At 39.4% G+C, this 12,808-nt stretch overlaps 1 pseudogene; it reads left to right on the top strand.

The window, feature by feature from the left end:
* Positions 1 to 11,286: 11,286 nt before the first annotated feature.
* The window catches only part of LOC115690083 (probable serine/threonine-protein kinase PIX13), an 83,177-nt pseudogene continuing 81,655 nt past the window's right edge, over positions 11,287 to 12,808 (top strand).

Genomic DNA, 12,808 nt, shown 5'->3' on the forward strand with positions numbered 1-12,808 from the left:
GGAGGGCCTGATCCTCTTTGCGTCGGTTTTTTTTGTGTGTGTGTGTGTGTTTTTTTTAATTTAGCTTTTTTTTAGTTTGTCTTTTTTTTTGGAAAAATCATTGGATTTTTTAACCCAATTTAATTAAATTTGGTGTAAAAATTAGGATTCGGATCAAAATGGCGTCGTTTTAGTGCTTCGGTTAACTCTAACTCCACTTAGGAGTGAGAAAATAAAACATTACGACAGCATTTTCCGTTAGCCAAGTTTGAAGGACCTAACGAGAGGGCTTGATCGTACCAACTTGACAAGTTTTATGATTTGATTGTGCTTTTTGAAAGTTTTAGGACTCGATCTCACTCTCGCGACAATTTTAGAACTTTTGTTATACTTATCCCTTTTAAATACTAGTCTCGTTTATGTACTTAAAGGAGTATAATAAAAAAACGGGCAAATGCCACATAACACCTCAAATTATTCTCTCCGTGACACAAATATCCCAAACTTTTTTTTTGTGTCACTTGAACCTCTAAACTTGCCCATTGTAACACAAATACCCCCAATTTTTTTTTTGTGTCAAGAAAAAACTTAAACTTATACATGTGTGATATATATACCCTTTATTTTAGTTCCATTCGGGGTACATTTGTCACACTTGTATAAGTTTGGGATTTTTTATGACACAAAAAAGGTTTGAAGTATTTGTGTTACAATGGGCAAGTTCATGGTTTTTAGTGACATAAAAGAGTTCGAGATATATGTATCGCTGTATGCATAGTTTGGGATTTTTTATGATATTAATCCTAAAAAAAATTATAAAGTGGGATCACATACTCGGATACCTTATTTGATTTGAAGACATGTACACTTATGATATGTCTGCATTGGATCCACATAATAATTAAATTTTCTATACTCGTGGCACCTAGTGACGTGCGTTGAAAACTTTGGGTATCGTTTGTCCAATGAGAAGAGAACTCTGTGGTGTTAATTTCGTTCATAAATACCTATGCTTTTGCCTGCGGATTCCATTCTAATTGCATCGACTCAAAGACGAGGGGTTTGAATTAGGGGTGTATTAGTTTGTAGGGGCGAGTAGTTCCAAGTTCCGTACAGGTTCCACCTGGAATTTGGAACATACCCATGGGAAAAGGTTTCTCATTTTTTTTAACCTGGAACCTACCCTATATACCTTGAAACCTGAAACTTACCCTGTCACAGGTTCCAAGGTCTATCCAGGTTTTATCTGTATTATTAATTGAAATAATTGCAGTGAATCATTACCTTTAATGACCATCACTTGCTGCTACGGTCCATTGTCTACAATTTATATTTAGAGACACAAAATATGAAAAATTAACGAGTCATAAAATGAAAGGTCAGACTAGTGGTTCCAAATTATACACGAATAATCTAATGTCATGAAACACTACAGGATCACGCGCAGACATAGATCAAGAAAAAATACAAAAAACTTGTCTAAGGTTTAAGGTTCCAGGTTCTACTCATCAAAACAAGTTTTCCAACTTTTTGGAATCTGGAACTAACCCTACATACCTTGAAACTTGGAACTTATAAGTTCCCACTAGTCAGGTTATCAGGTTATAGGTTCTACCCTGGAACCATGCTCACCTCAAATTGTTAGTTTAGGGTTTTTTGTGATAAAAAAAATTAGTTTTGAGTAAAATTGTCACGGGTGTACAAGTTTGGGATTTTTCATGGTATTAACCGTAGAATATATTCCATTGGCTTTATTGCCTAGTTGTAGGCATCAATGTAATTAAATTAAGTTATTCTCGTAGGCTTTGCTAGACCCGTCAAACTGGTGGGTTGGGTCGGGTCGGGTAAAAGTGGTCCTACCAAAATTGACTCATTTTCCATGCAATACAAATCTAGTGACTAATACCTAACCTGGCCCATATCAATGAAACACTTCTATATTTATATTTAACCAAATTTAGGAAAATTCATACCGAAATTGAGGTGCCGAGAACGAAGTAAGCGAGGGCAAGATTGAGTGAGGACGAGAGAGGGTAAAGAGAGTCATAGAGGTGGGTTCGGTCTAAGTAAGTTGTGAATCTATTTAACACCCATATTATTTTGGGCTTTACCATCATAAATCCATTTATAACCCATTTACTGAATATAACTAACACATGAAATATGGTTTAAGAAATGAGTTTCTGAATCATTTTGACAGGTTTACTTATTTTCCATATCTCAACAAAACGAGAATCAATAAAAATTGTAAACACGTGAAAATTATCTACTTGACATGTTCATGCCATCTTGGAGGCCCATTGGCCCTTCGGATAGTTGGGTCAGGCAGAGTTGGGCCAGGCCCAGGTAAGAATTCTTTGAGCCCGAGCAAGTCCACTCTCTCTCTCTCTCTCTCTCTCTCTCTCTCTCTCTCTCTCTCTCTCTCTCTCTCTCTCTCTCTCTCCATGTCCATAGGACTCGTAGCATATTCGAATCATTGGCAAGCTTAGGCTAAAACCTTTCTTTAGGCTGGATGTGAATCCTGAACACGCGCCGCCAAACTCTATGTTTTCCAATGGAACCCGGCGAAATCATAGGTAATAATGGGTGCCTGGTTTAAAATCTTTGGTCGTGGCCTGATAGGCTTAGTTATGGCCTGATCGTAGTCCGGTCATTGCCATTCACAATCATATATATAAAAGCAGATGTCGTTGGTTTCAGACTGCTATGTTGGCTAGTGAGAGTTTGAAATCGGACATTCTCGTTGCTTTTTGGGCCTCTAATCCATAGAAAATGGGAGAGGTTTGACTGTTCACTTTAAAAGATTGTACTGCTTCTTGCAACTTTTGGGCGAAATGGATTTTGGACGAGGAATAAAGGCCAGCTAGTCAAGATCAGTACCACTAGAGTGAAAAAAAGAGGTCAGACCCGGCAAATCTTGTCGATCAATGGGTCTAAGGCCAACGCAGGACTTCAAGATCATGAAAAAAATATCAATAGCATGAAGATTCAAGACAAAGCAGAAGTTACGAAAAACGGATAAGCAAATGTGCAATTACGCTTCAATCACTATAGCTGGGAGATGTGCAATAATCAGGCTACTTGTATGTCATAGCCTTCTATCCTACACCAATGTAAATCTCTGGAAAAAGAATTTCAATTGAGCAAGCAAAATGCACCATTGAACAAGCTCTTGTCCACCAAAGAACACAATCACACCGTTGTACATTAGTCTACATCACTTGCACAAGCAAACAAAGTTCTTGAGCAGAACAGATAAGCTTGTTGGAGGATGAAGCCAAATATTGTTATTAAGGGCTTTTTTGTCTTTTCTCTTAATTTGCTTTTAGGTTAAAAGCTACGCTTTATATATCAGCTATTGATAGAAGTTAGCCGTCAAGCGCTGAGAAGAAAATAGAGAGAAAAGAAAAGAGAGAAGAAAAAAGTGAGTTTTTTCTTTGTGAGTGTTCTCAATCTCTTTGTGCTCCGATCTTGAGAGAAGATCATAATTGTATTCCTACTTTCTTCGAAGTCTAGTGGATTCGCAGAGTGCCTCTGCACGGAGATGTAGCCCAGGTTTGGGTGAACTTCGATAACAAATTCTCTGGTGTGTTCTTTCGATTCTGTTCTTTTATTATTATATTCTGCTAGTGAGGATCGTTTGTTTGGGTTATTTTTCTGGAATCGATGCTCGATTCCCAACAACTGGTATCAAAGCTTGGTTGGTTAATTGAGAACATCGAGGGGTTTTTCGGTGACTTTTGATTGAAAGCAAACGATATGGCAGAAGATAAAATCAGGATCGATAAGTTCGACGGGCAGGATTTCGGATCGTGGAAACTCCAAATCGAGGATTATCTTTATCAGAAAGATCTTTATGCGCCACTTGAGGGTTGGAAACCTGAAATAGCGGAAGTGGATCCGACAGCAGAATCAGGATGGAAAATTCTTGATCGAAAGGCATTAGGTGCGATTCGTCTAGGGTTGATGAAAAAGACAGGGTACCACATCGCGAAAGCAAAAACTGCAAAAGAAGCCATGGATATTCTTATGAATATATATGAGAAGCCATCCACATCAAATCAGGTATTTTTGCTGAAGAAGTTGGTTAATATGAAGTTATCTCGATAGAGGTTCCGTAGTAGAGCATATTAATAGTTTCACGCAAGTCACAGTCGTTGGAATCCGCAGGCATAAACTGGATATGAAGCTTCAAGCTTTATTATTTTTATGTTCTCTTCCGAAAGCTACAACACCGCGATGCGAGGGAATTTCAAGCACCATGAAGGATGATTTGACTCTGGATGATGCTGTGAGTAGTATCATGGATGAAGAGATGCGAAGAAAAGTCTCAGGTGGAAATAATTTTTCGCCATCTACATCTTCCACGGCACTAGCAGTGGAGAACCGTGGGAGAAGTAAAAGCAGAGGAAAATTCAGCAGGCGCAGTAGATCACAGTCAAGGGGAAAGAGAGAGGTCGCAAAAGATGAGTGTTGGTTTTGTCACCAGACTGGACATCGGAAGTTTCAATGTGAGGCCTACAAAAAGAAGCAGCGGGATGAGAATCAAGGAGCTAATGTGGTTAGCGATGAACCTTCGCTAGAGAACTTGTGTTTATCTGCAGGGTATGACTTGACGACAGACAAGTGGTTTATTGACTCCGGTGCTTCTTTCCATTGCACCTCGCAAAGAGACATATTTGCTGATTATGCCAGTGGAGATTTTGGGCAAGTGGTTGTGGGAAATGGCCACATGTGTCCAATTGTTGGAAAAGGAACTGTGATTGTGAACATCTCAGGTGGAGGACGTCTAGTTTTGCACGAAACTAGACATATCCTAGAATTAAAGAAAAATCTAATCTCAACTAGTAAACTTGATCAAGAAGGTTTGGTAACAACCTTTGGATGCGTAGAGTGGAAGATAACCTCAGGGGCAAGAGTAGTAGCAAAGGGAAAACGTACATGTACACTTTACGTTCTCCAGGGAGACAATATCAGTGATATGGTTGCAACTACAGTGGCTACAGGTAATTTGTCTACTCTTTGGCATTATCGTTTGGGACATCTTGGTGAAAAGGGTGTAAAACAGTTACACTCAAGGAAGTTACTTCCAGGTTTGCAGAAAGTTGAATTAGATTTCTGTGAGAGTTGCATTTATGGAAAACAAAAGGCAATCAGTTTTCAGTTGAATGTGCGACAGAATAAAGGTAAAAAATTAGAGTTGGTTCATACGGTTGTGTGGGGACCGGCTTTTAAACTCTCTTATGGTGGTAAGAGATATTTTGTCACATTCATTGATGATGCAATAAGGAAGACTTGGGTCTATGCTCTCAGAGAAAAATCAGAAGTATTCTGGATGTTCAAAATGTGGAAGGCCATGGTAGAAAAAGAGATAGGTTATCAAATTAAAGCTCTAAAATCTGATAATGGTGGTGAATACACGAGTAAGGAATTTGCAGAATACTTGAGCTGAGAATGTATACACGGGTTGAAGACTGTTCCTAGAACTCCTCAAGAGAATGGTGTAGCTGAGAGGATGAATAGAACCATTCTGGAACGTGCGAGATGCATGAGGCTACATGCGGGTCTTCCGCTACACTTATGGGCCGCTATAGTTGATGCAGCTGTTTATCTGATTAATAGGAGTCCATCTAGTGTGCTTGATGGAGAAATACCGCAAGAGCAGTGGTCAGGTAAAAAGATTGATTATTCATATTTAAAAGTTTTTGGTTGTATTGCATATGCTCTTATTGATAGGGAGGATAGGAAGAAGCTTGATGCTAAATCCCAGAAGTGCATCTTTATTGGATATGGTAACGATGAGTATGGCTATAGGCTTTGGGATTATGAAAATAACAAAGTCATCCGCAGTTGGAATGTGGTATTCCATGAAGAAAAGATGTACAAGGATCATCAGATGGAGCATCAGAAGGCAGTAGAACCAAAATATGTTGAGCTGGACACAATACCTGTGAAAATAGTTCCAACAAATCAAAATGTACCTGAAGGGGAGGTTCAAGATGAACCTATTATCAATGAACAGGGATTTCAAGAGGAACGCGGTGATCCAGAACATACTGACGACCTAGAAGTACCTATCTTGAGGAGGTCTACACGAGTTAGAAAGCCAAAGGTAATTTTTTATCCATCAGCTAATATTGTTATGAACCATGTCTTATATACAGATTCGGGAGAACCTGAGACTTATGATGAGGCAAAGAAAGACACATCTCACATGCAGTGGAAGCATGCTATGAAAGACGAGATGAGCTCGTTACTTCAGAACAAAACTTGGGAGTTAACAGAGTTGCCTGCAGGTAAAAAGGCTTTGTTAAATAAGTGGTTGTACAGGATAAAAAATGAAGTAGATGGTAGTAGCAGATACAAAGCGAGACTTGTGGTCAAGGGCTTTTCTCAGAAAGAAGGAATTGACTACTCCGAAATATTTTCACCAGTAGTAAAGATGACATCAATTAGAGTTTTGCTGAGTATAGTTGCAGTGGAGGATCTTCATCTCGAGCAGTTGGATGTGAAAATGGCGTTTTTGCATGGGGACCTAGATGAAGAGTTATACATGGCGCAACCTAAAGGTTTTGAGGTCAAAGGTAAAGAGCACATGATATGTCGCTTGAAGAAAAGCTTGTATGGCTTGAAGCAAGCTCCGCGGCAATGGTACTTAAGGTTTGATGGTTTCATGGAAGAAAAAGGCTTTGCACATTATGAAGCTGATCATTGTGTTTATTTTCACAAGTATAGCGATGGTGATATCGTATATCTCTCTTTGTATGTGGATGACATGCTGGTGGCTAGTTCCAATATGAAGAAAATCGCAGAAGTGAAGAAGATGTTGGCATCGCAGTTTGCTATGAAAGACTTGGGAGAGGCCAAGAATATCTTAGGCATGAAAATCATCAGAGACAGAAAAAATAAGAAATTGTGGTTGTCGCAAGAAGACTATGTGAAGAAGGTGTTAAAGAGATTTAACATGGATAAGGCAAAACCAGTTGCCACTCCTCTAGCGAGTCACTTCAAACTTTCTAAGGATATGTGTCCGAGTACTCAGGCTTTGAAAGATGAGATGGCGGCAATCCCATATGCATCAGCAGTGGGAAGTTTAATGTATGCCATGGTGAGCACGAGACCAGACATTGCACAGGCACTGGGAGTTGCGAGTCGATATTTGCAGAACCCGGGCAAAGAGCATTGGAATGCAGTAAAATGGATATTGAGATATCTAGCAGGTACATCAAATTACTCTCTTTGTTATGGAGGGACATCTCTAGAGCTGCAGGGTTATGTGGATGCAGATCATTCGGGTGATCGAGATAGTGGTAAAAGTACCACTGGATATGTATTTACAGTTTCAGGTACAGCAGTGAGTTGGGTATCTCAACTACAGAAAGTAGTGGCTCTATCGACGACAGAAGCAGAGTACATGGCGATCACGGAAGCCTCCAAGGAAATCATGTGGTTACAAGATTACATGGAGGGGCTACATCAAAAGCAGCCAGTGAGCACACTGTGGAGTGCTAGTCAAAGTGCAGTACACTTAGCAAAGAATGCAGCTTATCACTCAAGAACTAGACATATCAAGAAGCGTTATCATTTCATCAAGTCAGCATTGAAAGATAATGAGTTAAAGTTACAGAAGATTGATGGCTTGAAGAATCCAGCTGATATGTTTACCAAGGTAGTAGACAGAGAGAAACTTATTCTCTGTACTACTACCATTGGTATTACTCCATGTTAATTGATGAGGAGTATCGCAGAGACACAAGTTCAGGTTACTAACTTTTGAAGTAGATGGATGCAAAGTTGCTTGGTGCATCGGGTGTATTTGTCTTCAAGTGGGAGATTGTTGGAGGATGAAGTCAAATATTGTTATTAAGGGCTTTTTTGTCTTTTCTATTAATTTTGCTTTTAGGTTAAAAGCTACGCTTTATGTATCAGCTATTGATAGAAGTTAGCCGTCAAGCGCTGAGAAGAAAATAGAGAGAAAAGAAAAGAGAGAAGAAAAAAGTGAGTTTTTTCTTTGTGAGTGTTCTCAATCTCTTTGTGCTCCGATCTTGAGAGAAGATCATAATTGTATTCCTACTTTCTTCGAAGTCTAGTGGATTCGCAGAGTGCCTCTACGCGGAGATGTAGCCCAGGTTTGGGTGAACTTCGATAACAAATTCTCTGGTGTGTTCTTTCGATTCTGTTCTTTTATTATTATATTCTGCTAGTGAGGATCATTTGTTTGGGTTATTTTTCTGGAATCGGTGCTCGATTCCCAACAAAGCTCACCCTAACCTTGCCAAACTTCAAGCAGAACTTTCCTTCTGCATATGAGCGGTGGCGTTTAGAAGAAAATAGCCACAGAACTATGGTCCAGCCTGAAAACAGAGTTTGGGGCACGGAGATACAGTTTCTTGTAAGGCTATCTCACCGTAACTTTGCCAAACTCCTGGGATTTTGTCGAAAGGATGAAAATTTAGCTCTTGCTTATGAGTTCAAACCATAGGGCAGCTTGAACCTTTTCAGAAGCAAGTGGCCTAATCGCTCTGTGAATTTCTGAAATGTCTCCATAAAGATGCCAATTGTTTAGCATATCTTCTTGATCAGTTGATAGTCATTGTTGACGAATGTTCTGATTTCAAAATTCAAGCTAGTTTGAACATGTACTTGCATTTAAGCATTATTACACTGCCCATTACTCTGGTACAGAGAGCTCCACTGCTCATCTTCCATGGGATGTACGCCTCAAGATTGCGGTCGGGGCTGCCAGAGGCCTGCCCTCCTTGCACAGTTCCTGAGAGGAAACTATTAGTCAGGGATTTCAAAACTTAAATATTTTGCTAGATGCGGTTGATATCTTATCCTCCTTATAATGGTTACTGTCCTGTTTCATAAAATTCATATGAACTCTATCATCAGTCTAGTCAAGTTCTTGGGAGGAGGATAATTATGACAGAGACATGCCTAGTTTCTCCTTTAGAAGACTTGGAATTGTGTCCTCTAACCAGGAGAAAAGAGTCATTATAGCAAGTGGAGATCCTACGTTTCCCTCTGCTTGATGGATGAAAGGTGTTTGGTTGATTGCAAATCCATTCTTCTTAGATTTGATATTAAGTTCAGAACACGAGACAGCATGAACCGGTCCCCAGCTGCTTTAGATATCCCCATATTGTTTGTTGCTAGAATCATGAGAGTTTGCAATTTATATTTAGGCTGGAAACCGAGTCTAATTTACTGTCTGGTTCTTCTGCAGTCTTGCACAGCCCAACTCTCGGACTTTTGATTGGTGAAGTCTGGTCCCCAAGAGGGGGAGTCATGTGTTTCAACATGAATCGTGGGTACCATAGGCTATGCTGCCCCTGAATACCTAATGATTGGTAATCCGATAAAACATTTGCCATTGTAAAGTGCTTTTTGGTGATTTAGTGCTGAAGGATGTGCAGTCTTGAATTATGACTATAATAGGGTGTTTCAAGAAGTTATATTTGGCACTTCGCTGCAACGTTATATAAAACTCTTCGATTTTACAGGGCACCTCTATGTCATTTTGGCACCGTATTGCCTGAGATACTAATAGGTTATAGTGCAATAGATTGGAACCGTCTGGCATCGAAACATCATTTAGTGAAGTGGGTCAGACCACTCTTATCCAGTAAAAGAAAACTGAATACCATAATGGACTCTAGATTGGAGGACAATTATTGTATAGATTCTGCATTCCAAATAGCACGGCCAGCATTAAGATGCCTCCGCAGGACTCCTAACAAGCGGCCTTCCATGACTGAAGTCAGGGAAGCACTGGAATCAAGAGAAGCTGCCAATGCTAATAGAATACCATGGGATGCTTGAATTAACTACTAGCGTGATGTGGTCAAAGTCTATTGCTCCACATTTTCCCATTTTTCCCAAGATCAATTTTGGGCCGTGAAATCTCATCTCAATTGTACCCAGCAGTAACTAGGCGTTTGTGTTTTCTTGCTAGTACTTTGGAATATTCATGAACTATATCAGTACGTGCATCGGCTTGTGAACTGAGATATTGTGATTGCACTTTCTTTAAGAGAATGTTTTGGCAAATTCTCGATTCTGTCAGCAATCTAAGGTATACAAAAGAAATCCACAGCTCTTCAAGAGTCCGAGCTCTTATTCTGTTCATGTTCAGGATTTGAACATGAGCAGAAGCTCATCTTTATTGCAGTCGTGAATTTGTTCGTGCTGTATTCGGTCCCCAATCAACCCCCAGGAGGTGTCATGCGGTTCTGTCCGTTCTCATAGTGATTTTTGAGCTCTGAGACACGGTTGGGTTATTGGTGGAGTCGTTTAAAGCAAAGAGCTGCTCAGTTGTCCATTCAGAATGAATAACATGTGTCATTTGGTGCTATTCATGTTGCAGATAAGATATGTCCCATTGTTTTGTTTCTGAATAAAAGGCACAATTACAAAGAGTATATTGGAGGCTGGATCAAATTTACAACATAAGCACAATAATCTAGGCTCAATCTGTATACAGTTTATTGAACATGGTAATAACAATACAGGGTTGAAAACGCAAACTATGGTGTACAAAGATCCGCAAGATTCGGGAACTCGAAATCTCAACAACATAAAACTAATGTCAACTTAATCAATTTTTGACTATTGTGATTTACACAAGTCATTATTTTTAATCGTCGTAACTTGGTTTCACTTATGACTAGTAACTTACCTTTTTGAACAGTAGCTTGACCACAGAATCGGTAATCGTAACTTGAATATATTAACACTCAGTAATTAAGTCATTGTAAATGACAAGTTAGTAATCATCTCTCAAATATTGTAATTTACATCGATGCCTCGTAGGGTTGAACTCGCTGACATTTTATAAATTTTCATGGAATATCATAAATAATGTGAATCGATTGTAAATTTTCTTTTCCTATCTTTGGGTACTTAACCCCGTGAATATATAATTATCTCGTAGTTTTCCTTAATCAATAGCAAAATTAACAATTTCATAGTCATTTTTTTTAACATTTATCAATTACTACCTTTTTAAAATCAGCCGATGTTAATTTTTCTTTTCTCAATAACCATAGAATTTCCCGACGCCAAATTTTTATACTGAAGTTCAGACAGTCGAATTTCGAGGACGAGAGAAGATATATCTGCCGATGGGCCTGTAACGATTGGGCTTTAGAAAAAAAAGGAAGCCCAGAGACCCAAATCAGCCCTCTCAGCCCAGCCCATTTAAAACGGGCTCTTTCCAGTTTCCACTCCCTGCAGAGAAACCTGAAGAGCAGAAAGCAAAGCAAAGCAAAGCAACGGCACCCAGAGAGAAAGAGAAGAGAGTTCAACCAACAAAGAAAAAAGGAGGGTTTCTTGCGTGCTTTGAGTCTCCACGGGCCGGATTTAACTTCGTTTCGTAGCGCCCGGTAACGATTCAAACTCTTTATCCGTTTCGATCGAAGGAAATTCTCGTAGCTAAAGTGGTGAATTCGGATCTATTTGAATTCTGAGGTTGCCGGTTCGATCCAGGAGTTGTTTAGCTCCAAAATCATGTAGTAATGAACATTTGTAGAGTTACGGTTTGGTCGGAGTGAATTTTTGAAGATTTGCGTGCGATGCCGGAACCGATTACTGATTACTATGTTTGGCGCTGGTTTTCGTCTGCCTGGGGCTATCTTTTGGGTCGGCCAAATTTAAGTTGTTTTAGTACTTTGAAAAAACTTTATTTTACAATAAGGTCGCTGCTGCTTGGTACAGGGGATAACAATTACTGTTCTGCTATGGGTAAGCTTTTCGTTGATGCGTAGGATTCTTTATGTTGATGAATAAGTGTAAATTAGTCGAGTCTTAGCTGAGAAAGTTGTTTACTCGACTTTTTATATCCGTTTCTCGCTTAATTGATAGAATTTCGAGTTCGTTGGCTTGAGTTGTCTTGCTTGTTTGGTTTTGGTAATTTCCTTGTTTCTTCTGCAATTCTTTCTTGCTTTCTTGTTTTGTTTTCTGCGTCTTTTTCACCATGAGTTGTGCGTTTTTAGGATGTAATCTCCAGCCGGTCTTGCCCTGAGAATGCAGGTGTTTGTTGTAACCTTATGATAATTGTGAACTTCAAATTGTGATTCCATGGGTCAAAGTTATCATATTTGGTTGTTTTTGTTGCATATGAGTTAGCAAGTAGGAAATTTTGTCACAGAATTTTGGTTTTAGTTCCTCCTCTGGTTGGACTTTGTTACCCTTAGCATTTGGTTTGGGCATTTCATTGGATCAATAGACTAAGTTGTTTTGATGCTTTAGCTGGTATACTGAGGCAAAAGAAAATTAGAAAGAAATTGAGACGAGAAATGAGAATAAAATGATTTAGAGAGCAGATATGAACGAGGAGAAGAAGAAGGCATTCGTCACGAGAATGCAACATAGTGGTCATACCGTACTTATGGAACATGTTTGATATGCAAGATGGACTCAGTCCCAACAGTTTGAGCGTTCGGGTTAAAGTGATGTTTAACACTGTGTCAGAGCTTCAATGCAAGGGCTGGAATCCGAACTATACATCTTATATATATTCTGCATGTCATACTAGTTATTGCCCTCCCGCTTTCTGAATTATCCTGAAATTCAGGCAAGCCTCAACTTACAGACAAAGCGGATTATGAAGGAATATGCTTCATACACAGGTCCACTAACAACTTCAGATTCTAACTTCGCTAACTTACTCTTTTCCCACCTGCTGACATCTCTATAACTCAATTAGTTCCTGCTCATCTCTAGCTCCTGTCTTCAGCTCACGGCAAATCTTCAACTTTTTCTCTTCACTTGTGTAGTCACAGGAGGACCAGTTGTGACTGTTAAGCAGTTCATCATCTTCTGAGGT

Source organism: Syzygium oleosum, unplaced genomic scaffold (genome assembly GCF_021117445.2).
Source record: "Syzygium oleosum isolate NSW1041296 unplaced genomic scaffold, Sole_v2.1 Sole_v2.06, whole genome shotgun sequence".
Lineage (NCBI taxonomy): Eukaryota > Viridiplantae > Streptophyta > Magnoliopsida > Myrtales > Myrtaceae > Syzygium > Syzygium oleosum.